The following is a 17442-nucleotide window of genomic DNA, read 5'->3' as shown; positions in this document are numbered from 1 at the left end:
AAGGTACTTAGATAGCGTAAACCATGGCGACCTTGCAGTCCAGGCAGTGGCACCATCATGCTCAAACCACCTATCAGGATATGTTTCATTTAAAAAACTTCTAACCTGCAATCACAAAAGTGATGGTACACCATCTCGTTGGAAAAACACATCAGGTTGCAAGTCTCTCAGTTGCGGATCCGCAAACTGTTCCACCATGTCCAGATGGGTGTTCGCTATTACAAATTTTTCAACAAAAAAGAAAGGGCCAATGATTATGTTGTGCTTAGACTGCACCAAATATCCATTGTAGTGGAATCCTCAGCGTATTCTAAGGTGACGTACGGACTTCCCGAACCCTGTATCCTCACATTGTGCTTATTAATTTTACGTGATACGTAAAAAGCAGCCTCATCTGAAAAAGGCTTTATCTGGTTGTAGCGCATGCCTTATATGGACTTAATGTGTACGCAGGTGTAGAATTCTTCGCACTGTGGTCCTAGGGATCACAAATTTACTAGATTGACATAGAGTTGATTTGAAAAGAGCTTTGTAAGAGAGCCGTTTCTCATCTCTGGCACTGTTCACTATTCACGAAAGATAACACGTTACCGGTCTGTTTAAACTTCATGTACCACGTAACAATACTCCTATCATGTACTTCTCTTCTGCATTGTTTTCGAATGGGAGCCTTCGCTAACAGCACCACATCGCCTGCAGCGCCTCTCCCTGTCCCGTGACCATATCGGCTGGACTTCGGTAGTTGGAGATTTTTGTCTCTTGATACCACAGAACACACTGCGTCTTCTTCTTTGCGACTTTGTTTCGTAACAGTGATTGTAGTGGTCTCTGCTCAGCTTCTACCTGCATCGAAGATGTGAAAACGAATTTGATAATTTTTTCTTTCATTTGACAGAAATCACAAATTCATAATTTCTATTGTTTTTTGATTTGCTATTTTTGTAACTAACAACCATTGCTCGGTTTTATGAAACACGTGATTTTCATTTTTATGTTTTGTTTTTAGCAGAAACAGACACTGGGGTGACAAGTCGTAGCATATTTTCTTATAGTCTATCGTGTCGGTCCTTCTTTCGCTCGGTGCAATACAGTAACTCAGCGTGTCATGGACTCAACAAGTAGTTGCAAGTTCCCTGTAGAAATTGTTGTGGGTTGGCAGGAGAGCCAACACCGGGTACTGCGTTTTAGCTCACGCAGGCTGGCGTGAGGTCTGGAACAGGACAAGGAATTTAGACTTCAGAAAAACGGACGTAGCAGGTGGAATACTTAACTTTAATCCATTAATGATGAGCGTCGCCCTTGACTGTACATGACTCAGTATCAATAGTAACTGGTAATGGCGCCTTGCTAGGTCGTACCAAATGACGTAGCTGAAGGCTATGCTAACTATCGTCTCGGCAAATGAGAGCGTATTTTGTCAGAGAACCATCGCTAGCAAAGTCGGTCGTACAACTGGGGCGAGTGCTAGGAAGTCTCTCTAGACCTGCCGTGTGGCGGCGCTCGGTCTGCAATCACTGATAGTGGCGACACGCGGGTCCGACGTATACTAACGGACCGCGGCCGATTTAAAGGCTACCACCTAGCAAGTGTGGTGTCTGGCGGTGACACCACAGAAATATTGAGCCATGCCTCTATAGCCGTCCATAACTGTGAAACTGTTGCAGGTGTTGGATTTTTGGCACGTACTGACCTCTCGATTATTTCTCATAAATGTTGGAATGGATTTATGTCGGGCGATTTGGGTGGCTAAATCATTCGCTCGAATTGTCCAAAATGTTCTGACATGGCGCTTTGCTATCCAAAAATATTCCATCCTTGTTTGGGAACATGAAGTTCATGAATGGCTGAAAGTGGTCTTCAGGTAGCCAATGATAACCATTTCCAGTCAATGACCGGTTCAATCGGACTAAAGGACCCAATCCATTCCATGTAAACACAGTCCAAACTATTATGGAGCCACCTGGGCTAGTGTGTCTGCGCCCCACTCGACCCTACTGTAAGCTCTTACCAACTGAAATAAGGATTCATCTGACGAGGCCATTGTTTTCCAGTCGTCTAGGGTCCAACCGATATGGTCACGAGACAGGGAGGCTGTTAGCAAAGGCACGCGCGTCGGTCGTCTGCTGCCATAGCCCGTTAACTCCAGATCTCGCCGCACTGTCGTGACGGATACGTCTGTCAAACATGCGACATTAATTTCTGCGGCTATTTTACGCAGTGATGCTTGCCTATTAGCACTGACAACTCTATGCAACTCCGCTGACTTCGGTCTTTAAGTGAAGCGCGTCGGCTAATGCGTTGTCGCGCTGAGAAGTAATGCCTGAAACTTGGTATTCTCGGCACACTCTTGACAGTGTTGACTTCCCTGACGATTTCCGAAATGAAATGTCCTATGCGTCTAGCTCCAACTACTATTCCGCGTTCAGTCCGTTAGTTCCCGTCGTGAGGCCATAATCACTTCGAACACCTTTTTACATGAATCACCTGAGTACAAATTCACGTCCGTCAATGGACGGCCCTTGTTTACTTGTGTACGCGATACTATGCCATTTGTATAAGTGCGTGTCGCCATCCCGTGACTTTTGTCACCTCAGTGCACAAATTCAATTTAGGCTGCCAGAGTACTTCAAGGTTCTTTAAAAGACACGTGGTTAATTTCCAAGTGATAAGTCAGATTTGCTCTGTTTCTCATATTTCATGGTTTTCAAAGACAGCTTAGATTTACATAAACCTTCGTCATATTTTTCGTACTAGAACTGGTTTCTTTGGTTCTATAATTTTAACTTGGTTATCTACACGAAATGCAGTAATTTTGGAAATGGATACAATAATAGATGCCCATAGGCGCTTGGGGAGCAGAGGAGGAACGGAATTCCCGCTGTGTTGGTGAGGGGACGGGAAAAGGGGAAATATTTACTTAATTCGGGCCAGTACTGGCAACTCGCGGGTTCGCGTGATTCATATCCGCCAGCAGCTATAGTATAAATTTCGACATTGGTAACAAAGTTGGTGAAAGCATATCATGGAGACGTTCATGCTCAAACGCGTTTGTTGCGTTATTAATTTTTGAGCTATCTCACGCAACACTCCGACATTCTATTAAAGAGCCATTACTGTCGGATCGCCAGTGGCGGCACCAATCATAAACAGAACACAGCCGACAGGAAATTTTGCGACTTGCGCCAACGTTACACGACGAGCCCTAACAATCGGGCTTCTTTTTGTAATCAAGCTATAGACCGCAACTTAACAAACAGTGGATTTTAAAACAAACAAAAAAAACGAAAAATTGAAGTAATATTTAATCGTAGGGATAATCGATTAAGTAAAATTAAATGGGGTGATAGAAATATCGATGACATATAATTAACTGTGCATCCCTAGAGTTAACCAGGGTGTTAGCTTTGATAAGATGGAGTTCAGATTTCTTAGTTCCTCGCTCATGTCAGCGGTAAGGCTTCTGCTGAACCGCTGCCTATGTAAAAACATATCTAAGCATTTGGTTGCAGTCGGTTCTGTAACGGATTTGTAGCTTGCTGGATAGGAGTCACATTTCACTAGTTGTGTGGAAGTAAGAGAGGTGTGCTAGAAACGGAGAATACTTTACAACGTCGCCGTTTTGCCCTTGCGAGCTGCCATATAGGCACTACAGACAAAGTTGGCGCCGGCCGCTGTGGCCGAGCGGTTCTAGGCGCTTCAGTCCGGAACCGCGCGACCGCTCTGGTCGCAGGTTGGAATCCTGCCTCGGGCATCGATGTGTGTGATGTCCTTAGGTTAGTTAGGTTTAAGTAGTTCTAAGTTCTAGGGGACTGATGACCTCAGACATTAAGTCCCATAGTGCTCAGAGCCAGTTGAACCATTTTTGAACAAAGTTGGTGTGGCAAGCATCAGCACTCGTTGCAGAGCGTGGCACGTGATCCTGTACATCAACAAATGGAACGTATCGGTCATACGTAGGCAGAAAGACACGTTATTGTACCGAGCGAAGTGACGCAGTCGTTAGCACACTGGACTCGCATTCGGGAGGGCGACGGTTCAAACCCAAGTCCGGCCATCCTGATTTAGGTTTTCCGTGATTTCCCTAAATCACTTTAGGAAAATGCCTAGATGGTTCCTTTGGAAGGGCACGGCCGACTTCCTTCCCCAACCTACCCGTACCCGGTGGACCCGTAACTTCGCTGTCTGGTCCCCTCCCCTGAAACCAACCAACCAACACGTTCTTGTACGATTACACGAATGCCTGATAATCAGTGGAAATAGTCAGGTCTGTTACACACCCCGTAGTGTGCGAAGAGACCCAGTTAAAGTGGGATGACTACATAAAAGTAATCGCAGGTGAGGCAAATGCCACACTGAGATTCGTTGGAAGAATTTTCAGGAAAAGGAGGTAGCTTACAAAACCCTCTTTTGGCTAGTACTTGAGTATTTGTTGCTTGTAAATCTCAGACTGCTACCACATATGATTGGTGGAAGAGATCCAAAGGAGGGTAGTGCGTTTCGTCACAGGTACACGTAGTAAGCGCTCATCCAGTTCCAGTCGCAGACGCTACAGGAGAGGCGTCGTGCTTCACGGTGTGGCATATGTTAGTTCTGAGAGCGTACGTTCCTCGAAAAGGTCAATCATTACATTACTTCGTGCTACGTATATGTCGCGACAAGACCACGAAATAAGGTTACAGAGGTTAGAGTTGACACGTGGGCGTATCTACAATTGTTCTCCTCGCGGATAATTCTCGACTGGAACAGGGAGGGGCGGAAGTGTCACTGGTATACAAAGTACCCTCTGCCACACTCAGTAGCGTGGTTTGCAGAGTGTATTGAATATTGTTTCGTCATTTCAGCGAAAATGCTGCTCTTCTAGTGAAAAGTATAGTACTGCTTTTGCAGTGTCTACTTTTTGCCGTCACGACAGAACCATCGCAACGAAGCAATAAACTCGGAAATTATTTTCGGTCAGGAAAATTACCAAATTGATGGACGACCTAAGACGATAACAATGCAGTTGAATTCAGACTATCAAACTCGTCGCCTATTTTCCACCAGATCAGGCGTGTGTAGTTTTGGTTCAGACATGTTTCGTCAATATAATATTTATTATTCGCCGTGTTCGATTTTGTCGGATCTTTTGCGTTCGTTGTTGCAACCATGGCGCACGCCTTCTCCCCCTAGCTAAATAGTCTTATCGGTTGTTTTAGAATACCTACAGTACATGCCTTTTAATAATCGTAACGTTGACAGACTGCTGTGAAATACCATACGAGAAATTTTTTAAGAGTATTCGCCTTTAGAACACGTAGCGAACGCTGTGCGATGTAAAACGTTTTTACCGAAGTCTTATAGGTCGCCCACTTCTTTCTTAAGATTGCGGCGCTTCATGGTTCATTTAAGAGGTGCGTATCCGTTAACTTAATAGACGTGTTCGGCCGCTGGTGTGCACTTCACGGCCTACCCATCACTTCAGCTTCTCTTCAGCTGGTAAAGTACCGAGCGAAATGGCGAGAGCATGGCGGTTCAAATCCCGTCCAGCCATCCACGTTTACGATTCCCGTAAATCAGTTAATGTGAATGCTGGGATGAACCCTAGGAAAGGGCGTAGCCGATTTCCTACACCAATCTGAGCTTGTGTTCGTGTGTGATACGCTCGGCATCGACGATAAGTTCCTTAGCTGTAGTATGTTGGTGTAACATTTGACATTTTGCCGTCGGCTGTAATGAATACTAAAAAGAAACTATCAAAACACGTGCAGTAAAATGTTAATCAACTCTGTGTGGGCAAAACACATTTAGGCGCGAAACCAACAGCACCAGTAGTAGCAGACTATTGCTTTCACACACGGCCTATTGCATCTGTGGGTGCCCACCACCACCATCACCACCAGCCCTCCTTGTTGCAGCTGGACCCTTGACCGAAATTGCGCCACAATTTGGAAGATGCACAACCAGCTTCACTTTGATTGTTTAGTTAACGTTTAAAAAGTGATAACGAAAATATCGCGACGCAACGTGCACGCCATTTCGGAACACACACAGCATGCAAGAGACGGTCACTTCATTGCAGCTCACTCTTATCCACATGGCATATTTACAACCCTGCAGTTCCCTTTTGAAGTTTTCTTTACTTCGTTAATCTTTCTTTAAGTAATAGTTTTGAGTTTATCATTCCTTTCTGCACAATAAATGAAGATACAATTTTCCACTTTCCTTCTCTTTTCACTCCAGATCACTTTTAGTACTGCATTTGCATCAACTGATTTGAACATTTTCGCAGAGTGTAAGTGTATCTGAAACTTACTGGCAGATTAAAACTGTGTGCCGGACCGAGACTCGAACTCGGGACCTTTTGCCTTTCGCGGGCAAGTGCTCTACCGACTAAGCCATGTCTCCGCAATATCCTTTCTTCCAGGAGTGCTAGTTCTGCAAGGTTCGCAGGAGAGCTTCTGTGAAGTTTGGAAGGTAGGAGACGAGGTACTGGCAGAAATAAGGCTGTGAGGACGGGGCGTGAGTCGTGCTTGGGTAGCTCAGTCGGTAGAGCACTTGCCCGCGAAAGGCAAAAGGTCGCGAGTTCGAGTCTCGGTCCGGCACACAGTTTTAATCTGCTAGGAAGTTTCATATCAGCGCACACTCCCCTGTAGAGTGAAAATTTCATTCAGTAAGTTTATCTGTTGAATGATCGGCAAGTCCTTCAACAACTTCATAATGAGATGCCAGAAAATGTGAAGTTGTTGCCACCGTAAAAACTTAAAACTGCTGCCTCTTCTCGAAGACGAGTAGAGGACAGAAATGGTAACTGTCGGAAACTGCTGTCCAGTAGAAAACACAGAGGATAAAACTCGTGGCTAGGTATCCTATGCGCTGCCCATTAGCTGTGGCTCGAGACTGTGATGCTTGTAGACCTGGCGTTCATCAGAGATTGTTTCAAATAGCGTGTTCCCATCCCGATTCAGGTTTGTCTAAACCACTGTAGGGTAGCGGCAGGAATGTTGAGGTGATTTCTTTGTTTCTTCCTCTTTGTTAGTAGCAAGGAGCTAACAACACATTTAAACATGTCCGCTCTAGTACGTTGGCACTCTACGGCGATACAATACTAGTACCACTCGTACCTCATCTTACTACCAGAGGTTGGATGCCTGCGCGCCTCACCGTCGGTCCGAATATAACTAATATTTCCGTCGTGACCGTCAAATGAAACGTGTATTAGAGGTCGCAACATACTAGTTGCGTATTCTTCTCTGAATATTACAAGTAATCGTTTTTGCATAAGGCGTTGGTTTTCGTTTTAGGGTCTCCGAAAAAAAAATAGTACAGTGTTTCCGTAAAAACTTTTCTGGATTCGAGATCACGACTTATTGTAAAATGTTGAAGCAATGCTTCATCAGGTAAGTAATAATACTGGGCGACGAGGTTTCATATCTTGTTATAATGTATTACAGTCGCATTGCCCCAATGGTTTTTCATTTCCTGACGCAGGCTACCTGCAAGGGCTAGTACCTTTGGTTCAGTCCAGGAAAATTTTCTGCAAACTAATTCCGAACGCGATAACAAGGAACATCCAACTCTGAGAAAGTCCGGAACGCCTTCGCTGTGACCAGAGCGACACAGTCTTTCACTTTCACTGAACAGTTAGCCATTTCTGGATTGATGGTCCCATACTGTCGTGACCGGATGTCTTACAGCAGACGGTGCAGTCGGAGAGTGTCTTTTCGTCAGTGTTCGCGCTGTACGTTGGGTTTTGCTTTGGAAAAGCGCAGTTTGTAGTCGAGACCTTGGGCCTGAATTCGCGCGATAAGTTCAATCTTGATGCTCAGTTATCTTAGAAAGTTAGGTATCGTTCGAGGAATGCAGTCATCGCCACGTGTCAAATGGCTGCTTGAAAACACTCGAAAAATACATCGCACCTGTGTACCGGGCGGTTGCTGACCGCCACGTAATCTCGCCAACGGCATCTCAGCTGCTGCGGCCTTTGGTGCTTCTACTCAACGTACTTATCTCAAGTGCCGACTGTTGGCACTCAAGAACAACACTGCAAGCAGCGTAGTACGCTCCTTATATGGAGTGCTTTCCACAGCGCTTTTACTGAGAATATCATCAGCTGTAATGCGTCTTTTTATTAATTTTATTTCCTCAGGTGCAGCAGTTACTGAACTACTAGAAATACCGGTCGAGTTGATGCGGTTGAGAACACGTGTCTTCGTCATAAGGTGAAAATTATGCGTGGCACGTAGTGATGAAATAAATCTGGTGAGTGAAATGTACTGTAAGATCCTACAGTCGATAGCAACATCAGAGGGGTCTCCATTGTTACGCGTGCTGAAAGGGTTCCCGAACATGCCCATCATAGTAAACGACTCGTGAAGATTTTCGCGTAAGCTCAGACGTGTTAACTGGCGACTTTGCTATGTATAGAACTCTGCGTTAAACCGTAGCTGACGCCCTGAAAATAACGCCCTCTAATAGTGGTGGCGCAGAGTTACATTAGCTGGATTCGTATTGTGTAGGAGCAAGTTTCAAATTCGTGTCAGGCCATCCTGATTTATATATTCCGTGATTTTCATAAATGTTTCCCGGCGGATTCCACAATAGACTTCCTCTCTAGCCCAGCTAAGCTGCTAGTCACCTGACTATGTCTGGCTCGACAATACGAGGTAGTATCCAGAAGTACACAAAATATGAATTTTGCGCGCAAATTTTAAACATACACCGAGGTATCATTAGGAGTGTACTCACACGTCCTTCTGATATCAGTGTGCCAAGTGGCTGCGAGCTAGAGTGCTTTGGTTAACTCTTGGCAAACATAATTCCGTTGTTGTTTCCGTGAATTTCCTGCTTTGTAATGGCTTCACATGGAAAAGCAACGTGTCCATACAAAGTGTCGTTTTTAACTTGGGAAAACAGCTGAAAAAACGCACCAAATGTTGAAGTAAGCTTAAGGAGAGAACACTTTAGGTCAGGCACGGACTTAAAATTGGAATAAGCGTCCAAAAATGGGTGAACATACAGGGATTATGACGATTCCTATCAACTGACATCAAATGAGGAAATGTACAGAGAGTGAGGGACCCGTTTCTGCAAGATAGTAGACTGCTGCAACATGTGAATGCTTTCGTCAGAAAAATTTAACATGACGATTGCCTCGGAGTATGTATCACGCATGCTTCAAGACGATCAGAAGCAACATCACGTGGAAGCCTGCAGAGTACTTAAACACCTGCTTCAAGACGATCCAAATTTCCTTTAAAAGGCTGTAACTACTGGCAAAAGTTGGATTTATGGCTATGATCCAGAAACAGCAATCATCACAATGGAAGAGTCGTTCACCTAGGACAAAATAAGCCCGACATGTCAAAAATAACATTAAGTTCATTTTGATAAGTTTTTGTTATTTGTTTTAATCACGAGACTGGTCATGGATACCTCGTCCTTCCTATTTATGTCATAAACAATCAGTTTTATGGCGGTGCTCTGACTTTTGCGTGAGAACAGGAGGAGAACGCCTGTAGAAGTGGCAAACCAACGACAGAGTACACCATCACAATGCACAATCGCACAGGGCCGTCATTATCCAAGAATTTTTTGAGTGAACCGAGGAAGAAGGTTCCTCCGCACCCCCTGTTCTTGCGAGACTTAGCTCCTGGTGGCTTCTCCCTTTTTCCCGGGAGGAAAATGAATCCGAAGAGGTAAAGATTTGATACAGTGGAGGAAAATGAAGCGGCATCCAGAGAATACCAAACCTCTTAACAAAGAAAGACCTCCAGCATACACTTCCGGCGAGGCAGAAACATTGGGCTCGTTGTATTCCGTTTCCTGGTGAAGACGTAGGTGTTGATACAGAATAAGATCCTTTATTATTTTATTACAGAATTTGGCTAGTTATAGACCGACCTAAGACAAAAAGGTACAATCTTTTTCCTTTTATCATCCCAGAACTTCTTCATGCGTTGGCTGATGGCCTGACTGTTCATTTGACACCACCGTCCTAGCTTGTGAATTTTGTTGTTGGACAGGAAATTTTGCTGTATTGATCAGTAACCTGCAACTTTCCCCATCATGTATGGTGTTTCTTCGATGTTAAGTTTTCTCAAGTCCTTTCTTGTCTCTTCCAGCCATCGCGTGTTTTTTTTATTTTATTTGGAAATGATTTTCTTCGTTTAGCCTGTTTTCAATAATTCTGTACATGTGACCGTAATATTTTAATCTCCTCTTTCTTAATGTGTCTGCGATTGTTTCTATTTTTCCATATAGATATTCATTTCTTCTCTTCGTCCAAATATTATCTTTGTTCTTTTGAGCTCCTAAAATTTTTCTGAGTGTGTTCCTTTCTTTCTTTTCCAGTTCTTCTTGTTCATCTCTTTTATTCAGTGGTAGGCGTTCGGATCCATGAAGTGCTCCCGGTTAATTACTGTTGTCTAGTGCTTAATTTTTGCCTGGAATGATACTGAGCTTTTATTATATCGATATTGCGTGAGTTTGTATGCTAATTCTATTTTTTCGATCTTTTTTTACTTATGGTGTTACCCAACACATTTGATTGTATCCATTCTCGCAGACACACTTATCAACTCTTTTGCTGTTTCCGTGTTGCGTTTGTATATATTTTTCTCTGTGTTTATGTTCAATATATACCGTTTTCTCATTTGATATTAGTAATCCGGTTTTAGATGCAGTTTTGTGAAGAGTTTCTATCATTATATTTGCTTCTGTTTTGTCCTTAGAAATTACTGCAATATCGTCAGCAAAAGCGAGACATTTCACCTCAGATCTTCCTCTTGCTTCTCATAGATGGATTCCTTAGATTTCTTCCTTTTGTAGTTCTTTATGCTACTCTCTCATGACCTTGTCTAAAACCAGACTGAAGTAAATCGGTGAGAGCCCGTCGCCGTGCCGGACACCTGTATTAATTCTGAAGGCTTTAGAAACTTCTCCTATAAATTTAAGTTTCGGAGTTGTTTCTGTAAGTGTCTGCTCGACTATTTGTCAGGTGGTTTTGTCGATACCGCTTCTTCCAGTGCTAGGAATACTGTATGTGTACAGAATCTTACGCTTTTCTCAAATCAATGAATGTAATGGCTGTGTTAAGGTTCCTCGTTGTTCTGATCCTAAGTATAGTTTTAAAGTTAAAAATTTACTGTGGTCACGATTTATTTTTTCTTACCCGTGATTGGTACTGGCAATTGTGTGTCCTGCTTGATCTCTCTTTATCAGCAGAGCTTTGGACATAATTTTATAGGTGACTGGAAATAGAAATATGCTTCGGTAATTGTCGGCGTCTTTTATGTCACCCTTATTATGTAGCAGATGGATTTTGGCTTGTTTCCTGTCGTCTGGTATTCTTTTTCTTCCCCAGCAGTCTTTAATAACCTCACAAATGGTTTCAGCTGCCTGCTTCCCTCCCAGTTTCCACATCTCAGCTCATATGCCGTTTTCAGCTGGCCAGTGTATTGTTCAATTTGATGCAGTGATGGTGGTTCTGAAGGTGATTTACCTTTTGAGGCTGTTTGAAAATTAGTCATTGCGTTGGTTTCTAGCAGTTGAGAAAATTTTTGAAGTATTTTGCTAGTAACTCACATTTGTCTTTGTCGTTGCTAATCAGTTTACCTGTTGAATCTTAGAAGTGTAGGCTCATCGGCTTGTACCCTGTTATTTCTTTCTAAAAAGTTTTTATAAGTCCCTCTTGTTCTGTCTGTAATTTGTATCTATTTCGTCTAATCGTTCTTTGTAATATTTCCGTTTCTCTGTTAGAATAATTCTTGACGTCTGTTTTCTGATCTCAGTGAATGTGTTTCAGTTTCTTTCCTTTTTGCAGGGGTCCCATTATTTCCAAGCAGTTAGTCCATGCTCTGTTGCTTCGTCACATATCTTATTCCACCAACTATGTTTCTTTCTTCGTGGTTGTTCTAGTTCTTTCCTTGTTTCTATCATTGCTTCTCTGATTTCATCCGTTTTCATGTTCTTTGCGGGAAGCATTTTAACGAATTAGTTTGTTTTCTGACAAATTTTGTCAATTCTATGAACCCGTGGGATGTTACATCTGTGATCGAATCGCCAGATGGGTCTTACCAGGCCGCCCAATATGGGAACTGCCGCATTTCGTAGCCGACCACTTTGGTGACAGTCTACTGATTTTTGCAGCCGCCATCAGCATGTAGAGACACGCTGACCACGTAGCCGCCTGTTAAAAGTAAGACGCGACGTGGATTTTTGTTGTGCTTGGAGGGTCGCCTCCTCCGGTAGATCCGCCGTACTGAGGTGCTTCCTCTCCCCCTTTGTTAGCGATGATTCGTCCGCCTTCTTTGCCCTTGAGATTAATATCTTCATTCGCCTCAGAAGTCGTTGATCTTCCCCTCAACTCCCACGTTGCTGCCTAACTGGCTTCCTGTCTCCTCTTACCAAGCGCCCAGCTATCAGAAATAGACTGCCCCGCATTGGTCGTCCGGATTATTGAGTACTGAGACCTCCGCTATGTCAAGGCTTAGTCATTGGGGCAGAATAATATCTTAAGTATGACCTAATCCTTTTAATAATACAGAGTGCTTTACGGATAAGGAACAACGCTTTCCAAACAAAAACAGTGGATAAACATGCATTCAAAGTCAATTAGTGTTAAACAAGACGGGGAAGACGTGTGAGGCAGTATTCTCAACCAGGCGGCCATTTTGGAGCTCGCCATCTTGGATGAAACTGGAAAGCAGGTCATGCAACATCTCAAATAACTAGAAAATTGCACGGAAAAAGTCTTCGTTTTAAGCGTGTCTTAAATAAAACATTCTCGAATTATGTCACGTCGCGTACAAAACAACGCTGACGTTGGTGATAACACACAAAGGCTACAATATGTGCTCGATGTTTAGGCCAGCACGTTGTAAGGCTGTTGCTATTCGCTTGACCCATTCCTCATGGACTTCAACCAACACATGTACCAATTTTCATTACTGATTCACGGCTCACGTCAGTTTCCTGCCTGATGCAACAAGTACTGGTGGTGTCGGCTGAAATCCTCTGCCACAATACGACTGTTCCTTTCCCGCTAACAGGATGATACGAATGCGTTCGGCTTCTGTTGATGATATCAGATTTCATGACATCTGTAAGGAGGTGCAGTGTAACTGGAGAATAAATAAAGCTAATCCACATGAAAGGTACTATTGTCCTTTTCATGTAATTGTCTGTCGGCTTGATACGTCACTTGTGATCCCCCTTCCCGTTGGAATATTAAGAATTGCACCCAAGATGGCGGCTTCCAGAATGGCCACCGTGTTGCTGAGTTGGCTTCACAGGATTGGCTTCTACTATATTATTGGACTTAAATTTTCTGTTTATCCAACTGTTGTTATTTTAGAAGTGTGGTTCCACAATTATGGGCCATGTATTTTGGGAACTCTTGGGTACCACTTCGTAGACAGTAACATTCTGTGGTTTTTGTGAATTCCGCTGAGTCGTGTGGCACGGTCGAAGCCGGCAGGCTGCCAGCGTGCTTCCTGAAGGGGTCGTCGCGGAGCTGCCGGATACCCCTGCCGGTTCCCGGTACCAGAGTCCCGCGGCCACACACACAGGGCGCAGTTCTCTGAAAGCCTGTCCTCCATTCATCGCGCGCTGGCGAGTTACGCTGCCCGCTCGTGTTAGAGTGAGAGCGTGTGCTGAGCCTCACTGGTGCCACACAGATTTCACCTACCAAGAATAGTTCGATTAACGCCGCCGTGTGCTAGGGTCATTCGGGTGAAACGTAAACGAAGCTTGTATTTCCCAGAATATTTGTCGATCGGCCACGAGATGGAAGTATAATAGAAGAGATGACGTGACATAGCTGCACGAAACGTGTTCCAACCAAGTCTGTGGTCGTGGTGGTGTTTATGTTGTCCTCCTCATTTCACCTTCTTCGGCACCCACTCCCCGGGCAGAGAAAATCCCCAACCCGGCAGGGAATCGAACCCGGGACCCCGTGATCCAGAGACAGCAACGCTAGCCACTAGAAAACGAGCTGTGGAGAACCAAGTATGTGCTGCGAACGACTATCATTTCTCTACGTCCACTGCTATGCATAGTAGAAGATACAGTTTGATCTTATCGCCACGTTCCCTCCGGTAGCAACACTTAGTTTGCTGCATATTCCCACATTCCTCACTTAATTCTTGTTCTTCGAACTTTGTCGTTTTGTGATGTGCGAAGTTTTACATGTCTAAACAATCTAAATCTTCATGGATACTCTGCAAATCACATTTTGGTAGATGGTTCATAGAACCACCTTCACACTTATCTATTGTTCCAATCCAGTACAAGGCGCGGTAAAAACGAACACCTATATCTTTCCGTGTGAGCTCTGATTTCCCTTATGTTGTTATGGTGATCGTTTCTCCCTACGTTGATCGGCGTCAACAAAATATTCACATTCGGAGGAGAAAGTTGGTGACTAAAATTTCGTGAGAAGATTCTGCCGCAACGAAAAACGCCTTTTTTTTTTAATGTCCACCCCAAATCGTGTATCATTTCAGTGACACTCGCTCCCGTGTTTCACAAATAATACAGAACGTACTGCCCTTCTTCGAACTTCTTCGATGTACTTCGTCAGTCCTATTTGGTAAGGATCCCACATCGCGCAGCAGTATTCTAAAAGAGGACGGGCAAGTGTAGTATAGGCAATCTCTTTAGCAGATCTGTTAAGTTTTCTAAGTGTTCTGCCAATAAAGCGCAGTCTTTGGTTAGCCTTCCCCACAACATTTTCTGCGTTTCTTCTAATTTAAGTCGCTCGTAATCGTAATTCCCAGGTATGTAGCTGAATTTACGGCCTTTAGATCTGACTGATTCATCGTGTAACCGAAGTTTAACGTATTCGTTTTAGCACTCATGTGGATGATCTCTCACTTCCCGTTTTAGGGTCAACTGCCAATTTTCGCATCATACAGATCTCTCTTCTAAATCGTTTCGATCTTCTGATGGCTTTACTTGTCGACAGTCATCTGCAAACAACCTAAGACGGCTGCTCAGATTGTCTCCCAAATTGTTTACATAGATAAGGAATAGCAAAGGGCCTGTAACACTACGTTGAGAAACGCTACAAATCACTTCTGTTTTACTCGATGACTTTCCGTCAATTACTACGAACTGTGACCTCTGTGACAGGAAATCACGACTCCAGTCACGTAGCTGAGACCATATTGCATAAGGGCGCAATTTCACTACAAGCGGCTTGTGTGGTATAGTGTCAAAAGCCTTCAGGAAATCCAGAAATACGGAATCAATTTCTAAATCCGTGTTGACTGTGTGTCAATAGACAGTTTTCTTCGAGGTGATTCTTAAGTATGGAGCTATTGCCTCAGCGTGCTCTGAAAGGAACGTAACTGGTATACAGTCTAGGCCGGAAAACTTGCTTTTGTTAAGTGATTTAAGTTGCTTCACTACTCCGAGGATATTTACTTCTACGTTACTCATGTTGGCAGATGTTCTTAATTCGAATTCTGGAATATTTACTACTTCTTTGGAGAAGGAATTTCGGAAGGCGGTGGTTAGTAACTCTGCTTTGGTAGCACTGTCTTGGGTGGTGTCTCCATTGCCATCGTTCAGAGAAGGCATTGACTGTCTCTTATCGCTAGCATACTTCACATATGACATTTAAAGCGATTAGCCAGTCTTTATACTGCTTTGAAATCATACCGGGATCTGGCTGGATATTTAGACAGTTTGTTTCAGCTCCTAAATAACTGCACTATCTACGGAAATTGTGGATTGTCTGGCACGTCATCAACTACAACATGAAAAAGTGACTCTGAGTACTTGCCTATGGCTCGCCTAAAGTTACTTCATCTGTCGACACCCCATCCAAGATAACACAATGTGTCCTCGCTACGAAAAAATCGTCAGTCTATTCGCAAATTTCGCTAGATACCCAATATAGTCTTTCTTTCACCAATAAACGTTTATGTAGTACTCATTAAAATGCTTTTCAGAAGTTGTGAAATTCTGAATTTGCCGAGTGCCTTGATCCGTGGCTTCAGAGCTCATACGAGAAAAGTGCGAGTCGGCTGTCGCGTTCGTGACGTCAGTGGTATGCTGTGGATAGCACCGAGCAAGTGCAGCCTGGCATTATTCAATTTTTGTGCAAAGGCGTGAAGACAAGTTGTTTATCGTCGAATAAGAGCCGTGTATGTCTGCAGAACGTGCCTCTTGTAGCGCTGTCAGAAAGAGCTGTGTTCCCGAATTGTCTATAGTTTGCCTCGCGCCTGTAATTAAAGTCTATTTACCGCTACGTAGAATACTGTTGACTTTCTTGTCTTTCGCTGAAATTACTATTCACTGCAGGAAAAGTTTCAACGCTCGCGATTCCAATTCCGGCAAAGTTTGGTATTTAGAAAGTATGTCGCGATGTCTTACATCGTCGTTCGATCTCTGGTATCGTACTTACGGTCAAAGGGAGAACAACTTCATCGCATGACTTTCTGGCGTCCCCCTCCCCCTCATGTCATGCATTATATGTACGTGATGACAATTCTTATCTGAAGACGCTCTAGAGATGTCGCTATCACCCACTCCTGTGTGCCATCCAAAACTAATCAGTTAATACGTTGATTTTATCATTATATGTGTCAGCTGAACATTAAATTTGGCGTATGGCGCAACAGTGCAAAACGCTAACTTACTTCTTTGCACTACTAAAGTTTCGGAAAAGCAGATGGAAACTGTAATCACATCCGTAGAGATACTGTTAGGTCTCCACATTCGTAGGAAAAGGGAGTCAAACTTTCGGCTTCCTGGTCCATTAGAACCGGCGAACTCGCTCGCTTTGACGAGAAACTTCCTGGAACGTTACAAGTATGTGTCGAGCGGCACTCGAACCTGAGATTTTTGCGTTTCGTGGGCAAGAGCTGTACCGACAGAGCTATACAAGCACGACTCATTCACTGAGACCTGGAAGATAGGAGATGAGGTACTGGCGGAAGTAAGGTTGTGAGGGCAGTTGGTCGATCACTAGCCCGCGAAACCCAAAGGTCCCAGATTAGAGTGCCGCTCCGGCACACAGTTGTAATCTGCCAGTAAATTTCAAGTCAATAAGGAGTATTGCTTTGAAGTTCAACGCCGTTTGAGTGCAGAAATCCGAAAGAAACTCCTGGATTCGAGGCGAAACAGCTCGTGGCTTTTGCACCACAATAATACACATGCTTACATTTCGTTACTTGATGGTGAATTTTGGAAACAGTTATACTGTAATGATGCCCAGTCTCCATATTTGCCAGGATTTTTTTGTTTTTTTGGAACATTTTATTTCTGGGATCGTAAATAAATCCTTAGACGACCGCCGTCTTAAAAGCATACAAGGAAATCAAAAAGCATCATTGAGTGAGGTGAAAGCTATCCCAGAGATAGCGAATTCGACAATGCTTGACGGATTGGGAAAGGCGCTGTTGTAAGTGTATAATGTCGAAGGGAGACTGTTTTTTAGCGGATAACATTGATCTA

The 17442-nt window shown here is 43.8% G+C and overlaps 1 protein-coding gene across 3 annotated transcripts in view; it reads left to right on the top strand.

Moving 5' to 3' along the window:
- LOC126101111 (choline/ethanolamine kinase) overlaps positions 1-17442 on the top strand; it is a 200436-nt gene that overhangs the window by 117637 nt on the left and 65357 nt on the right. The gene's annotated exons all lie outside the window — the stretch shown is intronic.

Source organism: Schistocerca cancellata, chromosome 9 (genome assembly GCF_023864275.1).
Source record: "Schistocerca cancellata isolate TAMUIC-IGC-003103 chromosome 9, iqSchCanc2.1, whole genome shotgun sequence".
Taxonomy (NCBI): domain Eukaryota; kingdom Metazoa; phylum Arthropoda; class Insecta; order Orthoptera; family Acrididae; genus Schistocerca; species Schistocerca cancellata.
The sequence above is the reverse complement of the archived record's forward strand: the minus strand, read 5'-3'. Positions and strand labels throughout refer to the sequence as shown.